The sequence below is a fragment of the Triturus cristatus genome, chromosome 8 (genome assembly GCF_964204655.1).
Source record: "Triturus cristatus chromosome 8, aTriCri1.1, whole genome shotgun sequence".
Lineage (NCBI taxonomy): Eukaryota > Metazoa > Chordata > Amphibia > Caudata > Salamandridae > Triturus > Triturus cristatus.
In genome coordinates, this window is record NC_140591.1 from 1,257,874,041 (window position 1) to 1,257,898,558 (window position 24,518).

A 24,518-nucleotide genomic window follows, 5' to 3' on the forward strand; every position below is an offset into this window, starting at 1 on the left:
CGTTATACTGTTATTCAGGCCACTATAACTGGGTATATAGACTTTTATTTGGCACATGTAGTTTTTCTGTGACTTTTCATTATACAATCTTTCATAGCTATTGATGGCTACTTTACACAATGTATAAGGCTTTATACATTTGTTGTCTTGGTTTTTGAAAATGGTAATAGCTCTCTTTCTTTTTATCTCTTTTATAAATTTTCATGATTATTTGTGTTTTCTCTATTATACTCTCTATGGTATTTTTTGTCATTTATTCAATCGTGCCAGGCTATAATAACTATGTACCTCTATCTGCATTGAGATTCACTATTTGTAGTGACATCTATCTATGATGTCTATATCCATTTAGCATAGTTTTCACCATTTTAAGATGGCGTTGTCGCATACTTCTCTGTTCTGTATCTATGATCTCAGATATTGTGGGACATATTAAGAACTAAAACATATATTTTAGTCCTGCATTTTCTACTCTGGTTATTGTGGTATTTATGAAGAATCAAATCATGAACGCGCATGACGTGTAACTTAGATTTGACTCTGTTGTCCGTTTTCTATCTTTGTGATAAGAGTTATTCCATGTTGACTATCTTATGGTCAACATTCTGGCATTACATGCACCTCGATGGTAGCACGCACGCACGTAAAACCTGATTTTCATTATCCTCTGGTATTTGTGGGGAATTGAATCATGGGCGCGCATGACTTGTAACTTAGATTTGACTCTGTTGTCCGTCTTCTACCTTTGTGGTAAGAGTTATTCCATGTCGACTACCTCATGGTCGACATTCTGGCATTACATGCACCTCGATGGTAGTACGCACGCACGTAAAACCTGATTCCCATTATCCTCTTTCTATCTTTACCCTAAGATTCTCCTAGTGTTGATTACCGCTCATTGGCTTATTCAAATCGTGTTTAGCGCGCAAATCAGTTCCGATATATATTGGATGTGTTTGAGCCATCTTTTTACCACGAAATATCCAGTCCAGCGGAGCCGCCAGTACGAACGTTTCTAGATAGAATCAGGTATGTCTCCATTAATAATTAGCTTGGAGAGCACTTTTATTTGCAAATTGAGGTCTATATCTCTCTGTGCGATTATCTGCCATGGTAGTATACATATGCATATATTTTCTCTACCATTTCAGGTTCGGGTGGATTTTGTCCGACGCACCTATATCCTGTTGTGCCTCTTCACGTATATATATATATTTTTTATCTAAATTGGGGGATATCATAGCGCGGAGCTCATGTAAGTTCTGATTAGAGTTAACATGGCGGACTAATGTTTTGAATATTATAGTGTTATCTTTGTTATACCACCTATCTTTTACTTGCGTTTCTCTATTTCCTTAGTTGTATACAGTGCCTTTATTACCTGGCTAGGCACCTATTCAGAAGGATATCCTAGATGGGTTACGATAATCTGCTTCTATATATGGGGATTTCTGTGCCATCTAGCACTTTTTTATAGTGCATAAACCTATAACAGTAAGTCTCGATTTATCGCCCACATTTCTTCTATCATTTAGTAGGTTCCCTTCTATGCATCCTATTCTTAGGAAGTTCTTGGTTTCTCTTCATCTTTTTTGTTATGCAGAATACTTCAACCATACTGGGTTGCCCCAATATCTGCAGAGCTCGTCTGGCCTTTAGTTCTTCTTAGAAGTTCCCTATCTAAGATTGCTATATCCTTATTAAGTAAGTACACATAGTTCGCTCCCTATATGCTTTATCTATAACTCAGTAGGCTTGTTTGGTGCACTTTAACATTAGTGTTTTCTGTTTTTCCACATTTTTCTTTCATCCTATCATGTAGGAATCCTTTATCACTTTGGCCTGCCTCATTATCTCGAGTCACTTCTGGCCCAGACATTAGGAACTTTCAGTCCAGGATTTGCGTATCTGTACAGAATGAGTAAGTAACATTGTACTGTGGACATATTAGATTGATCTTTTGAGTTGAGTACTGTGTGATTATCTGTTTCGACCCTTATACTATATTGTTCCTATAATCTAATATATCTTCTCTTTTTGGTGTTTGTTTAATTATACGTTATAATTTCTTCTTTTCTCTTTTCACAATTGGTGTGGTTCTATTTCTATCTTATTTTACTAAAATTTTTCTATGCTTTAATTTTTTTCTTTTTTGTGTGTCAAACCTGCGAACAAATTAGACTGTATATAATGTACTTCTATTATGTATATAATGAGGTTTTACATAATGTATATATGTGATAAAACTGACTTATGCGATATGACTCTCTATATGCTAGTATGGGTCTACTATATATATATTTTTTCTGTTTAGATTTTTTTCTGTCTAGTTTTGTTTGTAAATGATTTATTCACATATAAACAAAAGCAATCTTGACACTGAAATGTATATGTTGCGTATGTTATAGTAGGATGATTATCTTTATCGTTATCTCTTCTTAGTAATTTTTTCTTAGTCTTTTTTTATAATTTGTTTAAATTATGTGTAGATAGTATTCACCGTATGGAATGTAATATTATGTATATATGTATAAATGTATGAAAATAGAAAATAAGACTAAACTTCTCTCACCTAGGTGTATATACATTACAACCATGTATTTGTAACCATTATTTTGTATGTGCTTATATTTTACACAGTTTCAAAGCAATAGACGGTCACCTGACGAAGGCAACAGTGCCGAAACGCGCGTAGTGTTTTCCATCTACCGCATTGCTTATATCATCTGTATATGTACTTACTGTTTGTGTTACTGTCTATTAATGAGATGTGTATATATATTAAAGAATAACTAACAAAATCAAAATATCCATTGAATGATAAAAAATGAATAAATAAACATCTTATATATTTTTCTAATTAACAATTGTGTATGGAAAATAATTTTTTATATATATAATTATTTTTGAGAGTCTGAATGGTTGCTTTCATGGTTTACACTTAGGTGTTTGTTTTTCACATATTCATTCACTTGCTATAATACCTTACATAAATACCCTCCCCCTTCCTTCACCATTGTGCAAATATTCCTCTAAAATCAGCCGAACTATGAATTCCGATTTACTCACCTGTAATCAGGAGAGAACCCAGTGCTGCATCTTTTAGCCCAGCACTGACCCTGAAAAGTAATTCTAAGCGTACTTACCAGTAACTTGTATTTCCTTCCATAGGAATCCATTGTGTGGTTTTCACCAGAAAATTTTCTAAGTGTCCATTTTTGAAACGTACAAATGTTCCTCTAAAATCAGCCGAACTACAGATTCCGATTTACTCACCTGTAATCAGGAGAGAACCCAGTGCTGCATCTTTTAGCCCAGCACTGACCCTGAAAAGTAATTCTAAGCGTACTTACCAGTAACTTGTATTTCCTTCCATAGGATCCATTGTGTGGTTTTCACCAGAAAATTTTCAAAGTGTCCATTTTTGAAACGTACAAATATTCCTCTAAAATCAGCCGAACTACGAATTCCGATTTACTCACCTGTTATCAGGAGAGAACCCAGGGCTGCATCATTTGGCTCAGCACTGACCCTGAAAAGTAATTCTAAGCGTACTTACCAGTAACTTGTATTTCCTTCCATAGGAATCCATTGTGTGGTTTTCACCAGAAAAGTTTCTAAGTGTCTATTTTCACAAACTAAAAATATTCCTAAAAAATCGTCTGTATGACTTAAACACATTCTTTTAACTGTTTACAGGAGGTTGGCCAGTGCTGGATCCAGGATCCACCACTGAGTAAGAAAAAGTAACAATAACACTACTTACCTGCTAAGTGAATTTTCTGCCATAGGATAACATTGGTGATTCTATGGGAAAAAGTTTCTAAGTGTCAACTTTTAAAATACAATAATATTCCTTAAAAATCACTACTGTAACCAAAGCGCTTTTACTCAACTGTTTACAGGAGATGTCCAAGAACTGAATCTAGGATCCAGTCTTGTGGTTAGAAAAGTAATCCATAAAGTAACTAATTGCATTTAACTAGAAATTCACATTGAGCTCAATGTTGCTTTGTGTTTGAAATTGTGTTGCCCACTGCAACAACTGTAACTACTGTACTTAAAAGTCTGTTGCCTATTTGCCAAGTATTTAAACTAAAGTAATTCATTCTGAGAAAGTATATTTTGTATTGTAATGTATAATGTAATTATAATGTAATTAAATAAAATATATCTAAAAATAAATAGTTCAAAAAATGTAGTAAATCAGTATAAGAAAAATCAGTATAACAATTAATACATTCAAAATTGTCATTTAGAAAACCTTTGAAATTCACTGAAAAAACCATAGGTTTCAGGCCTGATATAGTTAGGAATTAGCATTTAAAAAACCTTTGAAATTCACTGAAAAAACCATAGGTTTCAGGGGCGTTATAGTTAGGAATTGGCATTTAAAAAACCTTAGAAATTTACTGAAAAAACCATAGGTTTCAGGGGCGTTATAGTTAGCTGGACATTTCCCTCATACAAAACCCTAGAAATTCCCCTGTTATAGTTAGTTCAGCTAACTATAACTCGCGCCCCCGCAATGCACTGCTGATGACGTCACATATTACATCACTCATGACATGGTCAGTGACATCACTCATGACATCACTCATGACATCTGAAATGACATCACTGATGACATCACTGATGATGTCATCCGTGTGATAAATTAGTGCATCTTCTCACACCCTTTGATATACTCAATCAAAATTTCAGACGTCCATTCTCAAAACCATAGATACTCCAATACCAATAACTACATACCCACTCATTGACTCTTAGATAAGCCTGGGCGAAGCACTACGCTACGCTCGCATAGTTTGCGAAGTTCGCGCTACTTCGCACTACGCGAACTGCACGTAGCACAGTGCGAACACGCGTAGCGTAGTGTTGCGTAGTGCTGCGGTCATTTTTTGCTTGCTCGCGGTCCTCAACGTCAAGTTGGCGACCGCGAGCAAGCAAAATGACATCCCGGCGAGACTTTTTCCTTGTTCGCGATCAGCAACATCAAGTTGGCGATCGCGAGCATGGAAAATAAACCTCCCGGCGAGATTCCCAACGCGAGGAGGTCAGGTTTCTCATTGCGAGGGGTCACGTATGCTCGCGACCGCTCGCGATGAGAAACTACCAGTTCGCGTTGAGAAAGCTGCCGCTCGAGTAAAAATCTACTCGAGCAGCAGAAAACTACAGCTCGCACTGTGCAAGATGCCATTTTCAATGATTGCACAGTGCCGGTTGCTTGTCCGCACTGTGCAATCATTGAAAACAACATCTTGCACAGTGCGAACATGTTACTACGCAGTTCGCGAAGTGCTACGCGTAGCTCGCGTAGTGCGAACTTCACTTTGCATAGCTACGCGAAGTGCTACTTCGCGAACTACGCCCACCCTTACTCTTAGATCTACACACACATCCACTCACTCACCTGTACAGTCACTCATACTTACAGTCACTCAGTACAGGACTATCATATGCATTTATACACCTACATAGACACTCACACACCACCAATCATCCATAGAGGTACTCTCACACCTAGTCAGTTATGCAAATAATTAATCACACTTCCATTTACTCACCTATGCAGTTATACACACACAAGTTCACTTACTCATAAAAATAGTACCACATTCTTACGCTCTTATACAATCACTGATACAAGCACACACTCATCCATACAGCCACTCTCACAATCACACACTCTCACATATACCCACTTATATACTCTTACACACATATATACTGCCTTTCACATATGTAGTTACTCACACATGTACCACTGAGATATACATTCAATCACTAACACACCCATACATACACTCACCCAACCATACAGTCCATCACAGATGCGCTCTTAAAACCATGCACCCATAGAATCACCCACTCCCACATGTATGCACAGAGTCACACACACCCCACCCACACAAACACTCAGGCACCCAAACAGATACTCAAACAACCAATCAATAACCCATAGAGACACTCATATAGCTAATCACAAAACCATGCAGCCGCTTATACACCAACAGACAGACAGGTACAAACATTCACACAGTTTAGTCACTAGTCTGCAGTAAGATACGTTTAATGACTCATTTATACAGTCAGTCACGCACCTACTAAATCATCCATTCACACACTTATACACCCATTCATTCTTCCATAGGTTTTTCCCTATATATATATTAAACATATTTAAAATTTACAGAAACACACACTCACTGGATGACGTCATCAGTGATGTCATCAGTGATGTCACTGACCATGTCATGAGTGATGTAATATGTGACGTCATCAGCAGTGCATTGCGGGGGCGCGAGTAATAGTTAGCTGAACTAACTATAACAGGGGAATTTCTAGGGTTTTGTATGAGGGAAATGTCCAGCTAACTATAACGCCCCTGAAACCTATGGTTTTTTCAGTGAATGTAGATATAGACAATACACAGTAAGTCAGCCAAATAAGGTAGCACAGAAAGAGAATACTATGTAAAGACTTAGAAAAAACGATTTCTAGACATTTTAATGTGTGTCATGATTGGGCCATGTTTAGTAAATTATCTTTAAGCTTGGATTTGAAGATTAGAAGAGTGTGAGCAAGTCTCATACCTCTGAAAAGGGAATTCCATTGAAGTATGTATTTGGGAGCAGAGTTCTTTTTAAAATGCTGTGCTTTAGATGGAGTGAGTTGGAGCCTTTTTGTATGCCGTGTTTCAGCCAGAAAATGTCATTGATTAACTGACCTAGAGGAAAATGAGATGTGAGGGCTTATAAGTGAGAAGCCCACTCTGTAGGTAGACAGAGTTACTAGAGTGAGCTATTTCACACCTTGATTGCAGGTGTTATTCTGTCAAATTTTCTTGCTTCATTGATAAGTTTGGCTGAAGAGTGGAGTATAGATAGAGGGTTGGGATATAAAGTGGGAATTAAGCTAACTAATTTATAAAGCATTCCCATACTCATTGCATGATATCACAAGTGCTTCTACAGCAGTTTTAAAATATGTTTTAGGAAGTATCTAATGTTCTTGAGTAGCTTTAGTTGGAACGTGCAGCTTTAATGTTGGGAATGTGAACATTGAGATGTTTAACTATTTTGAAGCCAAGTGATATTAGAAAATAGGTGTGGATGCTGTAATGTAGCAAACCAGGCTAGTGGGAGAGTCTTTGCAGCTCTTAGGTGATAGTAAAACCTTTGCTCATTGAGCTTTAGTTTCATCTGGGAAATCCAGAGCAGATGTCTAGGAAGCACTGCTCTGAATGTTGCCGACATTTAAATATAGTTCAACGTCATCTGCATGTTGAGGAAAGTTGATGCCTGGTGCAAGATTTTTCCTAGAGGTTCAACATACATTTTGAGGAGTAATGGAGCAAGGACATACCTTTGTAATACACCAAATGGGACGGTTGTGGGAGTCAATAAACAGTCCAATATTGTTTTGCCTTAATGTGTGGCCTGAACCAGTTCAATATTACACATTTGATGTCCATTTCCTGTAGTAGATTATAGAGGAAGATGTTGTGGTCAAGGGGTTTGAAGGCAGCTGACTCCCCAAGGAGTACCAGCATGCAGTCTTTATTTTTATCAGAAATTGGATTTGAGTCGTCTTTAAGTGTGGAGTTCTGGTGCTGTATCCAGATCTAAAACCAGACTGGTGCAAGCCAGTGGTTAATTTGAGCCAGTGGTTTCCGATGCTCAGCACCAGCAGTTAATCATCAACACCAGTGCTTATAGCACTAACTCAACCCAAAGGTGCAATTTTCATGAGTACCATTTAAGGACACATTAATTTCTCATTTTTAGTAGGCCCTGGGAGATTAAGTGATTTGCGCAGAATCACAGGATGTTGAGCCTACGCAGAGACTCGAACCTGGTTCCCCAGCTCCAAAGTTGTCAGCTCAGGTCCTTATACCACATCCTCTCCCCACTTCCAAGGTTTTGGTCAGTTATCCTATAGGTGGAGCTTATAGGAGCAATGATATGGTGGAAGCTGCCTCCTGACGTGAGCCCCGGCACTTATTTTTTAACAAATTAACCACTGGTGCAAACCCACTATTTTGGTATCAGATGTGGCAAAAAATATTTTTGCTAATAAACTATTTTTGACTGTAAAGAAAGACTAATGATGTTTAGTAATTCTCAAGATCGATAGGGTCTGTATTAGTTTCTTTCAGGAGAGGAACAGGCCAGGCCCACTTAGAGTGTTATAATCTGAAAGGCAGAAAGGAATCTGCATTTCCTTTGCAACAGATGGTGGCAAAGGGTCAACCAATTATGGTGAAGGCTTGGTCTTAGAGATGCCTGTTTTTAACTCATTTTCCAAAGTAGAACTGAGCTAGCATCACCAGGTAGAGGGATTTTTCTTGAAGAGAGAAAGGTACTACGGATGAGATTAGGGTGCTAGGCAGTCAATGGCTCCTCTGATCTGATCTGTTTGCCATGAATTTTTGGCTAGTTCATTGCAATTTGGAGCTGTGTTCTTCCCGCACAATATTGATCTATTTAATGCGTACTTCAGTTTTTGACTGTGGAAAGAGAATTTAGTCTGGATTAGGTTTTTTGTAGGTTTCATTTAATTAAAAAGATAGATAAGTTTGAGGGAGATCGGGATTTCCTAAAACTCATTTCATAGGCACATAACATCTTTTTTGACAATATTTGAATTAAATCAATATGCAGGGAGATCAGTGATAGAATATTTGTCAATGAGGACAGAATTCATTGAGTCAAGAAACTTGGTTGATGTTCTTTATATTACGAACAGCTTGTTAGTTCCTTCACACTGCTAGTTCGGTTGGGTAGAGCTGTGTTCAAAATGCCATAAGGGATGAGAGAGTGGCCAGACTAATCAAGAGGGACAGGACATAATGATATGGTCCACTTTGGATACCTTGAAATCAACTGCCTTCCTTGGTGTTGGAGGTAAAGCTATAATTGAGGGTATGGTAAATTTGAAAGAGTTTTTTTTTTGTAGTTTTATATAGTGTGAACTCGACCCGAAGGTATCAGAGAGCTTTACATGAGAACCAGTTGCACAAAATGTTTGAGCCTCCAGCCAGACTCGAACCTGGTTTACCAGCTTCAAGGTAGGCCGTCCTAGCCTTTAAGCCACACCCTATCCCCCCCCCTAGGAATTATTTGAATTAGGTTGTCCATATGTTGCTTGATTTATTCCATGGAAATTAAAAGTTGGTAAGTGAAATGTGCTTGTACGGTGAACATGGTTTGATTTCAATAGCTATTAATTTTATTAATATCATCACTTTAACATTTCCTTTTCTGGATATAATTGTCTATATAGCAAACACAAGGAGATGATGAACTGAGTGCTCAAACTTTTCAGACACTCACCCCAGTCACAGATCTGGGTTGATTCCATCATCGTACTTTAGCTCAGTTCGCCCCCCCCCAGTTTGAACCCAGCAATATGCAAATCAGTCTTGACCCTGTGCCTCATGGGAACAGTCCAGCCCGAACTGCCAGGCCATGTCCTCCCCAGACCGGAAATAAGCATCCTGGGACCGGTTTCAGGGTAACACCCTTTAACAGCCAGGCTAGCTTGAGTTCAGTGGCAAAGTGAGCAAGGGACCTATGTCTGGGCATACCCTGCCAACTAACGGCGAACAAAGCAAACAAAAGGAGATGGTGGACAGAGCTTGGTGGAATACCAAGCTGTCCTATTGGACCCTCCTTTCGTCTGAATCAATTTCTTCGGAAGGACCTGGTCTAAAGAGCCCTCAATCCAATTGTTGAATTTCTCATTAGCAGCAATTGGATCGATAACAGGGAGTGGTTTGGACTTTTCCAATTCTGACACCCACCTCTCTAAAGGAAGTTTAGGCCAAAGACAGGACAATGATCGCATTGGCCTAGTGAGGGGGACGGCACATGTGGGGGTCTAAGAAAAAGATATCAGAAAATGATCAGTCCAGGGTAAAGGGGTGGGTTCATTTTCCGCTATTTCCTCCAAATTGGAGTATATAGGGTCTAGAAGATGTCCTTTGGAATGGGTCCCATGCATAACCTTCTGTGTAAGCTGAAGGGCCGCTAGACCCTGTGACATTTCAGATGCAACTATGGATGCAGGATCATCAAAATGCATATTAAAATCCCCCAGGAGAGTAAAATTAGCAGCGGATTTTAGCAAGATTCGCAGCCGTCCCCACTAGTGATTTGCAAAATTGGCCCATAGGTCCGGGCGGGCGGTAGATGAGAATACCTGAAAGGGAGAGCGTAGGAGCAAATCCTATAGTAAAATGGAGATTCTCACAATCTGGTAAAGGGCTATCGAACACGCGGCAGCTAAGGTGTTTTTTATAAATAATAGCAATGCCACTACCTTTGCCTGTCGTCCTATCCAGCCTTTGCATTAAATAACCAGGAGGGAGAGTTTGAACAATATTAGGCTCTGAGCCTGGTTTAAGCCAGGTTTCTGTAAGAAAGAGTACTTCCGGACATTCCTCCTTTAAAAGGATGGAGATCTCTTCTGTGTGTTTGGGCAGCGATCTATAGTTTAGCAGAAACATATTAAAAAGTATCATGGAGGGCAAGGAGGTGGAGGGGGGTGACCAAAGCCTAAATTGACAGTGTGTGCAGCCAGGATCAGGGTTGCTAGGAGAGAGGGAATGGGCACAGTCCGCCCCTGGAGCTATATTAAGCTGTCTGAGCTGCTCACCATTACAGTGATAGGTATTTGAAGAAAACGGACCAGGGGTTATGGCCCTTGGCCCCAGCCAGACGTGGACGGGCGCAGACGGGCTTGCCTTTGACATGCCTTTGGTGCACCAGTGGCGTGCCTGCTGCACGCGTCCGCTGCCTGGTCGCGTCATCCGTGCCTTAAGTAGCCTGAGCAGGGTCCAGCCACTAGAACTCTGACCCAAGATGGCTGCCAAAGTGCGAGTGCAAGTGTGATTAAAGAACAATTCGTCCCCCGACGCTATAACACAGCTCAACAACAATAAAAACACACTCAAAGTAAGATTTTTAAAAGATGCCCTAAGATTTTTAATTTTTTTTAAAAAGCCCCCAATTCTAAAAAGCTTTCCTGGTGGCGCTTGGAGCCTAGTGACTGCTCATAATTGCCTCCGCTAACCGCTGCGTCGTCACGTCATCCGTGCCTTAACCCCTTCTGTGCCACGCCCTTTCCCCCTCCTGTGCCGGGCGTTTTATTAGTGGGTGGGGTTCATGACGAGATAGTCTTGTCATGGGCACAGCGCGACCGTGCTCCATGACGAGACTATCTCGTCATGGGCACTGAAGAGGTTAAGTAGCCTGAGCAGGGTCCAGCCACTAGAGCGCTGACCCAAGATGGCTGTCAAAGTGCGAGTGCAAGTGTGAGTAAAGAACAATTCGCCCATCTGAGCTATAACACAGCTCTACAACAATAAAAACACACTCGAAGTACAATTTTTAAACGATGCCCCAAATTTTTTTTTTAAAACCCCAATTCTAAAAAGCTTTCTTGGTGGCGCTTCGAGTCTAGTGACTGCTCGTAATTGCCTCCGCTAACCGGGTGTTAACCCGAAACCGGTCCCAGGATGCTTGTTTCTGGTTCAGCCAACACCTGGCTTGGCAGTTCGGGCTGGACTGTTCCCATGAGGCACAGGGTCAAGACTGATTTGCATATAGCTGGGTCTGAACTAAGGTGTCGAAGTGAGCTAAAGAATGATGATGGATTCAACCCAGATCTGTGACTGGGGGTGTGTGTCTGAAAAGTTTAGACACTCCGTCCACTATCTCCTTGTGTTTGCTTTGTTCACCCTTAGTTGGCAGGGAATGACCAGACATGGGTCCCTTGCTCACTTTGCCACTGGACTCAAGCTAGCCTGGCTGATGAAGGGTGTTACCCTGAAACCGGTCCCAGGATGCTTGTTTCTGGTCCAGAGAGGACTTGCCCTGGCAGTTCGAGCTGGACTGTTCTCATGAGGCACAGGGTCAAGACTGATTTGCATATGGCTGGGTCCAAACTGGGGTGGCGAAGTGAGCTAAAGACAGTGATGGATTCAACCCTCATCTGTGACCGGGGTGAGTGTCTGAAACGTTTCTGTGCTCCGTCCATCATCTCCTTGTGTTTGCTTTATAATTGTCTATATCTCAGAACTGTTGCTGAACAGACCTCAAGTCAAGCAACTTCCAGGAATTCCTGGTTCAGCTTTTAGAATATATGGCAGATCCCTGGTTCAGCAGGATTTTTGTTCTGGCACCTGTCTATGGCGTTACCTAATAATCCTTGAATTAAAGGGCTATTAAAGTCCTTTACATTAGCCCTACCTGTAACCAGGCAAATCGAAATCAGACTGAATGTGTATAATAGAACTGATGTTCACTGTTGCCTGAAGCTATTTATTAATATGGAAATGTTGCTAATAGCCGATTTTTCCTAAATCCACTTTAGCATTTAATTGTGTCTGGCCATATATTGTAGCTGTAGTCCTTCCCTTCCCCTTCCACTCCTGCTTCACCTTCCCTTTCCCCTCCTCTCCCTCATTATATGCATAATATATTTGCTTATAGAGGCTTTCAACCAGCCTCCTTCATCCACTGGTCTGTTGTTAAATCAGACACGTTTTTCATCCAGCATTCAGCATGGAGCCCACTTCAGGCATTGACTGACTTCACTATGAGTCATGCCATTCTCTTTTTTCACAAGGAGCGCCTCTACACACAAAGCAGTCCCCTTCACAGCCAGGGACCACTATGGCAATGTGTGTGTTTTTAAAACAAAAAGATTTTTTTTTTCATTTTTCAAAATATTTTTGAGAGCTCAGCAGCTTCCACAACACTATTGTGTCATAAAACAAAATGGAGACGCAAGCATTGGCAAAACCAAAAGACTGGCAGCCAATGCCATACCAATTGGCTTTGCCAATGTATGTTTTAAACAGTTAAACATACTTTCTTGCAGCTCTTAGCATTTACACAAGCTGATTGAGGCTGATAGTTCAGATGTGTTACAATGTTAATGTTTGTTTAACATTAAAGTGAAAAGTAAAGGTTTCCAAATACTTAAGTGCTTTACCCATACTTTCAGACCTGTAGGATGTGAATATCCACGCTAGATAATATCTAGAACCCCTTATTCAGTGGTTTTAGGTATGGTTTTGCCCACCCACTAGAGGCTGCCTTTCAATGAGAAGCAGATGTGAAATGAAAGATAATACATGATGAATTGCGTAAAAACTGCTAGACAGAACAACGTGTGTCCAATGGTACACATTGCTCAATCTGTTTTGAAAAGTTAATGAAAATATATGTTTATTTCTGACATATTACCTGCCTTGTCTGGATGTGTTTCAGTAACCGCATATGCCATATGTCCAGCTCCCTGAGTTCCATAATTTGTAGCTGTGGAATACATTTCTGTGTGTGAGCATCAACTTAATGTGTGCAAGAATTACAGAATTCCACTTTTGACCTGCTTTGAGAGGTCACAGCAACTCTACCTATTTCCTGTAAGTACGTTATCTGACATCTACAAGAGAAACATTTCTCTCTCAACCAATTTAAGAGGGTCATTCACAAACAATGAAACGCAGTTTGCCCACCAACTGGTTCGCAAACGGGTGTGCAGTTTGCGATGCGACCTATGTATGGCCCAGTCAGTGCCTAATCTGTAAAAAACATAAGTGCCGGGGCCCTCGTCAGCTGGACACACAGTCTGCACCACACATTGCCACTGAGCTTACACAATCACTAACCAACACACTGTTACAAGTGTGACAAATCAGACCGTTCGAAGCTGCCAAAGTTTTAAGAATGGCTTGGGTGGGATGTAATAGTTGTTTTAATGTATATTGAATTAACAAACGACTGTTTTTCTGTTCATCTTTAGATTATTCAAACGACGCCACAATGTGGCAGCTGTCATAAGAGCAGGATTCCGCAATTAAGTGCCGAGCACCAGAAACCACTGGCTCAAATTAAGCACTGGGCCCATTGTCTGCTCTCCCCAAGACTGCCAACACAATTCCTAAAGGCAAATCTATCTCTCAAGGACAACTTTCCCTTTGTAAATCAGTTACCATCCCAACTGGGTGGTTGACAGAAATCAATGCTTTGCAACCGCAGTTACAGTTATATACTAGAGCTACATATCTTTGCGACTCATAAATAGGTGGAGGACTCCTCTTTCATGGCTCTCTAATTCTTGAATTGTCCAAGGCTGTGCTAGAGTACGTATACTATCGTTTTAACACTTTTAATGCTTTAGTAACTTTGGAAATGTAGTTGTAAACCACAATGGGCTTACTCTTTTGCGGGTGTTTGTTTCTAACAGCTGCCCCTCCCTAAATCAATCCTTAAATTTTCCTAACCCCTACCCGTTTTGTGGTAATTATTCTCCATGTTCTTCCTTATTTGCAGCTACTGACCCTTGTCCTTTCCATATTTAATAACAAAATGTACATGTACTCGTGTGCACCTCTCTGCCACTGTGGTGGAGATCTCCTCAGAGAAAAGATAGGGTAAGCGGAGGTCTCCGGGAGTAGGTTAGTGATTAGCACTTTGTTGTACTTGAGTAGTAATACTGAAGTATTACTTCATGTAGTACACAATGGAGTTTGTGCATCGGCTTCATTGTCAATAATATGGTTGCTTGGAAATACGTATATACAAAAATTATAGAGTAAAGAATAACTCAATGTTATGTTATGTTACGTAAGGCTATGCTATGTTATGACATGTTATGTTATGTTATAAGCATTTTGTAGACCATTTCCAATTCTGACCACAGTCAAACTGGTTTGTGCACATTGTACGGTGTTTGTACAAGGCAATGGCGCAGCGTGGTGCCGCAAGCAATTTTGCTGGGCTGAGCCGTGTCACTGTCTAAGTGTAGGAATGCACCATATTTACAGGAATACGGTGTATTCCTGTACTCACTCCAGCGCTGGCACACAAACAGCAGCCGTGCGCCAATGCAGACACCCTTTCACCATGGTGTAAGGGTGCCTGCATTGCAGTGATAATTGTTGTTGTGCAGATAGGGACACCTTCCTGAAAAAAGAACAATCATTAATGGCATTTTGCTCCTTCTATGTGTGCTGCAGAATGCAATACACATAGAAAGAGAATAAAACAAGGACAAATAAAAGTATTTCTCCTCGTTGCGCCACCCTTATGCCTCCCCTGGTGAGGCGTATGTTTTTTGCACTGCCTCATATTATGATTCCTTGTAAACCTGGGGTAGTGTCAAAAAGCTAAGGGTGTTGCTGGGAACGTCCACAATAACACTCATTGCACACAACTTTAATGCAGAAAACTGCGTCAAAGGGAACTATATTTACAAGGTCGCGTTAAACCATGCAAAGTGGCTTAGTGCTGCCTTGTAAATATGGAGCAGGACACAGAGCCACCGGAATGTCACAAAAAGTGCCACTTCAGTGGCACAGTGGCCTTGTAAATGAGACCATGTATTTCATTGTGATTTGTAATGTTTAGAGGTAAGTCATATTGGTTATTGGGTGGCAAGTTTTGGATAGACCAATGTATCATTTAGTAATTGATTATATTAGGCAGAGATACCCAATGGTGGTGTACACGCTCAGAGAGATAATCCTACCACTGCAAAGATCTATGTTTGACCCTTCTTGTGAGAGTTTGCCCTGCAAATACACCTCTTATGTTAGGATGGGCGAGTCCATGACAGGTTTTCAGAATAGCCACTGGCTATGTAAATGAGTTCCATTTAGATTTGAGGGGTTTCATTATAACCATGTACACAGCTTTGAAAATCTGGCATGGATATAGACTTATGTTGAACACCTCTGATGTGCAGCATAGTGGTAGACCTGGACAGATTGTTTTCACAGAGCTCAGCCTGATGTTGGGGTGGTCAGATACTGTTCATCCATTTCTGCTAAAGATTTGCATAGGAAGATTATGTGTTTGCTCATTCTGGCTTGACGTTGGCATGGCCAGATGGAGGTGTTCACCCAATCTGGCTGGAGTTTTACATGGTGAGATACTGTTCTCCCAGTTGGGGTAAAGATTTGCATTGGAAATAGTGTTTTCCCATTCTGTCAGGTGATTGGCATGGAATGATGGTGATGATCGCTCAAACTGGCAGGAGGTTGGCATGGTTAGATTGTGATGTTTACCCAAGCCGACTTGAATCTAACGACCACATAGTTTATTCTATTTTGCTCTTTTAATTTATGCATATTTCATCTTGGCAAAGTAATCCAAAGAAGTCAAGAAGACAATTGCCATTTTACAATTACCCAAATAAATAAATAAAAGACAGCCAGCTACAAAACTGCTGCATCCCTATCTCTTTAAAAGAACGCACCATTGGATAAGTGTGAACCAGCTGCCATAGGTGGATAGGAGGACAGTCTCTACGTACAGAGGCCAGTTACTTCTTCTGGTGAGAGATTTGTTGAATGAAGCTAAACAGATCAATGTGGCTTTCTGTGCTGAACCTCACTCAAGATTTTCTTTGCCAATACATCCAAGGATCAAACAACATCCCACCCACATGGCCCGTATGTAGCCGTCACTCCACAGCAGTTACTCCTCGTGATCTTCACTCCGCAGTCTTTACCACACAGGTAAGTGCCACATAGGTAAGTATATTTAATTAGTTTTTACCTTTACCACATGTCCTTTACCACGCACTAACTTACTCTGTAAGTATATATATATTTTTTTAATCCTTATTTTAATGTTATTTGAAAAGGGTAAAGGTGCAGGTAGAGGTAAAGTGAGGTACGGGTAATTTTAGGGTTTAGGGGTAGGTAGAGGTAAAGTATGGTAAGGGTGATTTTAAGGTTATGCAGTGGGTAGAAGTAAAGGGAAGGGAGGGTGATTTTGGGGTTTAAGGGTGGGTAGAGGTAAAGGGAGATAAGGATGGTTTAGGTTTAGGGCTTGGTACAGGTAAAGGGAGGTAATAAGGGTTTACATTGAAAAAGAGGGGTTATTGGGGTTAGCCCCTAAAATGAAGAAAGGGGATCGAGAGTGGTAATCCTCAAATAAAATATAGATCATTGTAATGCCTATGTAGTAAAACCATGCAGAGTAATGACTCACCTTGTAATGTATGCTATTCATATGTCCTTACTGACCCTCCGGTCTTTTTTCTGGTCATATATCTAATTATGGTGGCCTGTGAAATGCACTCTATCTATATCTGATGGTATGAATACAATTAGGTATAAAATACTTTAAACAAGCATTGGCAATGCCAATAGATCTGTCTTTAAAAAATATTGTATGGCAATAAATAGCATGGGAAAGGATATATATTTGTGTGGTAGCAAAGAACTGTAGAATAATATTGGTGTAGGTTAAAAGGACATGTAACGATTGCACTGTTAAGCCAGACATAAACCTCCATGTAGGTTAATGAATGCCCTACTCTCATCTGTGCTGCTGCCGGAGAAACAAACCAAGACATTTTAATAGTACACCCGAGAGTTCATGCTCAGGCAGCTGGATAAACAACATGATCACAGGTGTGTGGAGGCCAAGCACTTTTTTGTGGAAGCACACAACTTGTGCCCAATCAATACATGTACTCCAGGTTCCCAAAAAGGCAAAGCCCTTCCCTATTGATGCCCACATCACCAATTGTCACACAAAGAATAGCTTTAAGGTGCAGTCAACAAATACAAATATGCATAAATAAAAAAAGTAATGTATATTCATATACAACCAAAACCGAAAAAAAGATGTTGCAGTCTTATTTATTTCATTACTGATTATAGCCTTTCTTAAAGCACCATCACTCCACCTGTGGGTTCTATATGACACAACAGACCATCAAGTAACAAGCATTTGCAATGCAATCGGTCTCGCCTTTGGGACCTTATATGTATTTAGCTATGCAGCACATTAGCCTGGGTGCTGAAACATCTACTGTTCTTTAACATGGATGGAAAGTAAGCACCAAACTGCCAGACACGCCTAGTATGGGAACACATGGAGAGAAATATTGCCTTTCAGCAGGAAATGGTATAGTCCAAAGCTCTGTTTTTAATATCAAATCAGGGCCTTCAAAATACAAGATTTGAAAAAAAATATTAATGTCTACAGGTGCTCATGGAAGACAATTTCTATGGACTGGAATCTAGAGAATGCTAAAGTGATTCTGTTATTTTACTGACCTCTGCTGGTCGTTTTCTATCAAGAAAGTTAAATGGAGACAGTTGTCAGAAATATTTTAAAAAAGTAAAGTCCCTCGGCAGAAAGCAATTCGGGTTTTTTACTGACCTCGCTGGACGTTTTTCATCAAGACAGTTAAATAGAGGCAGTTGAACAGAAAAGAAGGTCCCTAAGTGGAAGCAGACAAGTCCTAGGGCTGATCTCCAGAGCCCGCAACGTACATTCACAAATAAGTATATAATAAAGTATGTAAGTATATACTAAAGTACATACAAGAGGTCTTGAATGCTCGACCTAAAAAACACAACTTGTGTCTTTTGAATCCACCAAACATGAAAGTTGATCACTTACCCGTTATTCTACAGTCGCTGCTCTTGCATGTGCAGGCGCTATGTACCATAAAATGGCAAAATCAAAGTTCTATACCAGCTCCCTCATCATATATATTGTCTATCTATATCTTGTACTACTCCAGAATTCCAAGAATAAACCTGAATTACTACTGCCTTACTTCTGAAATTCACGAAAAAGCCAGAGGCACTACAAGAGTAAGTCACACTTACTAATACACCAGTCTTTGTAAGGGTTGTCTTTTTTTGGGCCTGAAAACATATATATACTTGCTTTCAAACTTCGAAAAGTTAGTACATTGCGAAATTCTTTTGGAGGCATCATGAACTTCATGCAGCATGCTAGAATTAACAGTCACATGGAAATATGACATTGTAAATGCAAACCAAGACATGCACAATTAAAACTATCAGAAATGCCTTAAATCATTTTGAAAGCATTCACGTAACAATTAATAAGTCGCTCCCGAAAATTTGATGAATCCCCAGCATCGTTGATGGCTAATTTGGCTTAATAAAGTTGGCAATCTATGGTTAGATATAATAAATATTGTTCTAAATATTTTTATTACATTTCAAGACCTAACTATAATAGGTACACATTAATTTCATATTAACATATTGCATCTAAGGGATGTACTATGTAACCTATGTGTTCTTTCGTTTTGCTGATCCTATCTCACAAATCACCAGCTAAGTACAAATGTGTCAAACAACTCAGGTTTATGTCTTTATATAGGGCATTTCTTTACAAAATGATAACGTGCTCATGTCGAATAAATAAATGCATATTTTTTTAATATGACATTGAAAATACGTCGACTCGAATAACCTTTAAATTGATAGATTTTTTCCTAGTGCATCTCTCTTATTTTTTGGTGTATTACATGTATCATTTCTATTTTATAGTTTATAGTCTACCGGTTTTAATATTTTGAATAAATATTTTGTGGAAAACAGCATTATTATTAGATGAATGAAGAATAGGAAGCTAATTAAAAAAATAGATTGTTGGATTTGATTCTGACTAGCATTTGGCCACACAAAATGTCTCGGCTACACACATTCTTTTCGAAACATCACAATAGTTCACGTACAGCTTCATTTTTCTCTATTATTAATAAAAACACCTGCTATGTCGGCTGTGCTTTACGTTCGTGACAGCGCCAGTGTCACAGTTCGTGTGCCTATGTGTGAGGGCAAACCACACATCTCCCTCAACTTATAACGAACACAGTTCACTATATTGTTCCCCTCGATAAAAATGACTTTTCCGGCCTCTCCCGAGATTTTCACTATCACTCTGCCTATGGGTGTTACAGCCCAAATTATTTCCGCAGCCTGTTGCTATTTTTGGAAAATATTATTCACCACGTTTCGTCGAGACCCTTGGAAATATAGAGCAGACCTCATTTTTCCATTCTCTGTGGAAAATTCCAGTGCAGACCCCAATGTGAACTTAAAGCACTAGTTTGGACTAACAAAGAGCTCGCGAAACATTTCGCTTTTGTCATCATGTCCAATTATTTGTCTTCTTAAAAACTCTTTGTAAACTACAACTCCTCGTCGAAAGATTCATTCTTTCCTCTTTCCCCCGGTGTAATGTATTTATTTTTATTTATTTCTTCTTTGAAATGGCTGCCCGCCTTTTAACACCCTTTGCGTGTGATCATGTTCTTGTCATGTGCTATCATTACTTGGGATTAGGGATCTACCAACCTTGGTCATGGTAGATTGTGATGTAGGTCATGCATAGATCTAGCGTGAACGTGAGATGTCACGAATTCTTTGGGAAAATCTTGTAAATACATTACCATTTCACCAAACTATTTTTCAGGATTATGTTTCTTTCTAATATTGCACTGCCTGACACTTGTAGTATGTAAGCAGTAGTAGAGACTCGAAGCAGCATATTTTTGTATCATTGGTGATTGAGAGGTTTACTTTACACGCAGCATCGAACGTAACCGAATACCGTGCTCTAACAAGTGTTAATATCGTGTTCACATTCAGAGGTGGCGGGTGGGGTAAAACTAAAAAAACACACAAAAAGAAGTGTTATTAAAAAGAGCTGGTCGAACACTCTTGAACCATCATTTGCAAATCGCATAAGTAGCGTAGCCCGGAAGAACCCCCACCCCCTCCACTGCTTGAACAATAAAACACAACAATAATCAGGGTTCAGTGGGCCTTGGGGGGGGGGGGGGGGTGGGGGGGGGGGCACAGTGGCGGCTGGCACAAGTAAGAGCAGTGGGGCCAGGGCAGGGTGGGGGTCGGGAAAGTCCACAGACGACGGGATAAGTAAAATTAAATACAAAATGCAATAGAACCACTTACCTTGCGTTCACCGCTTTGCCGACTCGGCAATGCAGCAAGCGCAAGGTAAGTCGTTTTGTTTATTTCATTTTACTTAACCCATGGTCTGTTGACTTCCATGACTCGCACCCCACCCCACCGGCCCACTGCCTACCGCTCTTACCTGTGAGGGCCGCCACTGGACACGGTACCACTGCACCTGCTGCATCAATGGAACCTACGCTCTTGAATCGCAGGTGTGCAACTTGGCCGTTCCATACTGGCAAATGGGGTCTGTGTGTTGTACGAGGGGTTGTCTGAATATCTCATGTTCGAATGCGTGTAGGAGAAGGTGCGACAGGCTAGGCACTTATGTAAGCACATCCCTTTGCATGTCAAGATGCACAGGCATGTGTGCGAACCCAAACACAAGCAGGGACATGCCGTTAAGTGCACATTTTCCACAAGTTCTGTCTGCATAGGTGCCAACAATAGCATTTATGCAAGAGGAAATTCGCTTCTCCATCCATGGCATTCAGAAAACAAACCTGTCCTCCCACTCGTTCATTAAAAAGCATATTTGCAAATCTGGGAGAGGTAGGAATGAAAATCTTTCTAAGAGATGCTTAAGGTGAAAAAGTTGTCTCTGGCTGACTCAGAAAAGAATTCACTTTACGAGTTGATGTAGCGAAAATTGCATTTTATTGTAGGGTGCATTATAGTCACATGTGTAGAGCTCATACACTTATAATCTTTTGTCTTATTAATATAAGGTATTAGAATTTTGAAATGTATTAACTTGAAACATGATGTGCTTAGGCCATTGTGAAAGTAACATGGAAAATTAACGTAGAAAGTGAATGTAACTAGCAAAAAACATTAACGTGAAGAACTCGTGTTGTGAACTGACAATTATTCATGTACTAACTTTATTAATCGTGTCATTTTAAATTTAGGTAAATGCATTAATCGGATGCGCCTTATTTTCCTATGCTAATTCATAAATCTCGTATACTGGTTTCTTATGTTAGCTGAATCTTGTAGGCCTGCAATGCAGTCCCCTGGAAACTCTTGCTTTAGAATTAATAGCTAAATTTCATGTGTGCTGTGGAATTTGTTCTTTCTCAAGTTTAGTGTTGCAGGTAAAAGAAGCACTCTTGTTAGCTAGAATAATGCCTTTGTTTTACTAGTCAGGCAAGAAGAGAAGTTACAACTGCTTAGACTGAGTCGATAAAGGAAGGTCGCTGTGCTTCACACAGGGGAAGGCTTGGGAACCAAAAACAAACTGTTGCAAGAAGAAGAACGCCGTTGTCCCATGGAAAACTACCTTTAGGATTGTGCCCAGAGCAGATGGCGTGACCTGCAGTGACTCTTGGGAAAAATTCCTGAAAAAATGCGATGTTGGGAGTAGGAAAAGTCCCCACTTCTTCTGCCTTTGGAGAGAGATCATCTTAGAACAAGCTCTGTCTCAGTAGCTTTTCACTACATGACCCATTGACTCTGGAGAGACTTTTTAGGGAAACTACACTAGCTGACACCCTTTATTCCTTTCTTGAAGATGATTAAGTAGGGATGTCACTTTAGTGTTAGTGTAGGGATAGATAAATGCTTTTAGCTGATCAACCCTCGATGCAGGGAAACTTGGACTCATGCTTTCTGATACTCTGCATCCTGCTTCTTGAATTAATTGTTTTACATATGCTACATCATCTTAATTGGATACAAAGATTTGGCTTTATGCTAATCCAGATGTACTTTTACACTCTCATCTTGACGTGTCATTAGGTCCAACTTTTTTTGGCCTTGTAATAAATTAACTAACCTTACGTTGTTGTCTGTGGTTACTATGGGGCTGATTAGGATGGCAGGAGGACCCCGGGGATGGGGACCGCCCGACATAGTGTCGGCAGTCCCACAGAGCAAATAATTATGCGGCCGCCACCGTGGCGGTCGCATTGCCCATCTTTTACATTGCGGCGGGTCCTGCTGGCTGCCCCGCCGCAATGTAAAATAGGGATGTTTTACATATCCCTGTACTACGTGACAGACACCATGCGGTGCCTGTCACATGGTACAGGGATATGTAGGGAGGCACCATACGTGCCCCCCAACACCCAAACAAAAGGGCCATGGGGGGGCTTGCTACGGGCCCCCAATGTCCATCCCCGCCAGCCTTTAAATGGAGGTAACCCACCATGAAACAGCTGATGGGGAGGGACATCGCTATCCCTACGGTGGTGCCACTGTCACCATTGATGTACTTTTACACTCATCTTGAAGTGTCATTAGGTCCAACGATTTTTGACCTTGTAATAAATTAACTAACCTTACGTAGTTGTCTGTGGTTACTATGGGGCTGATTAGGATGGCAGATATGTAGGGAGGCACCATAGGTACCCCCCAACACCCAAACAAAAGGGCCAGGGGGGGCCTGCTACGGGCCCCCCAATGTCAATCCCGACAGCCTTTTAATGGAGGTAACCCACCATGAAACAGCTGATGGGGAGGGACATCGCTATCCCTACGGCGGTGCCACTGTCACCATTGATGTACTTTTACACTCTTATCTTGAGGTATCGTTAGGTCCAACTACTTTTGGCCTTGTAATAAATTAGCTAACTTTACGTAGTTGTCTGTAGTTACTATGGGGCTGATTAGGATGGCGGATATGTAGGGAGGAACCATAGGTGCCCCCCAAAACCCAAACAAAAGGGCCACGGGGGCCCTGCTACGGGCCCCCAATGTTAGTCCGCCAGCCTTTTAATGGAGGTAACCCACCATGAAACAGCTGATGGGGAGGGACATCGTAATCCCTACGGCGGTGCCACTGTCACCTTTGTAGGTATTACAGGCCCTCCTTCGCACTGATGGGCTCAAGGAGCATGTCGGATTAGTGGAAGTCGGGCTTTCCGCCTGCCAGCACACCGCCCGCCTTCGAAATCTGGCGGGTGGGAAAGCTGCTTAGAATGGCGACCGCCACCGACAGCCTGTCGGTCGGGGTCTCCCTGCCTCCCTATTCAGCCCCTATGTGTCTAAAGGAATTCTTATTTATTTGATTGACAATAATTACAAATTGTCTTCCCTCTACGCTTCCATTGTTAAAAGGTAGCGGCAGTGTCAGTCGATAACCTTTCAAGTATTGCCCGGCGGTAATCGCCTCTTATACCACTCGATAATTTACCAATGAAAGAGGCAGGCGCCGGAGACTGGAAGGCAGGAAACAAAGTTTTATTCCGTCGGAGCAGAACACATCAGATCAGACAGCAAGGTATCGTCACAAGGTGCTCTAACTGCATCTCTGAGGCCTGGCCTCGTATACACAGGTTTATGACTTTATTGCAGGTTTATTGTACATGGCACATTCTTGAGATTACTTTGATGTATAAAAGAACGTCTTCGGAATCCCCACTTCGAACTCGTTCCCACACATATCTACAGTGGAAGTCCCCACCCCATCTACAGTAGGAGATGGCTATCACGCAGCTGGACTTTCCGACAATTCCCGGGGATGTGTGCAACCGGCCGGGTCTCAGGGGGTAGGGGCTTTGATCCACTGTAATCCCTTTGATGTGGGGTGTTTCCTTTACAGTAGGGGCAATAAACTGCATCCGCAGGGCTAGGTGATGGCCTGGGATCAGTTCGGACAATGGGGCGCAGAGGAAGGGGGTTATCAAGGAGAGGCATGACCATGTATGGGATGTCGGTCAGGCGTGGGATGTGGTTCCATGGCAGGGTCGCGCAGAATGAGGGTGTTTATGGCCCGTGTATGAGAGAGCAGGGGTGG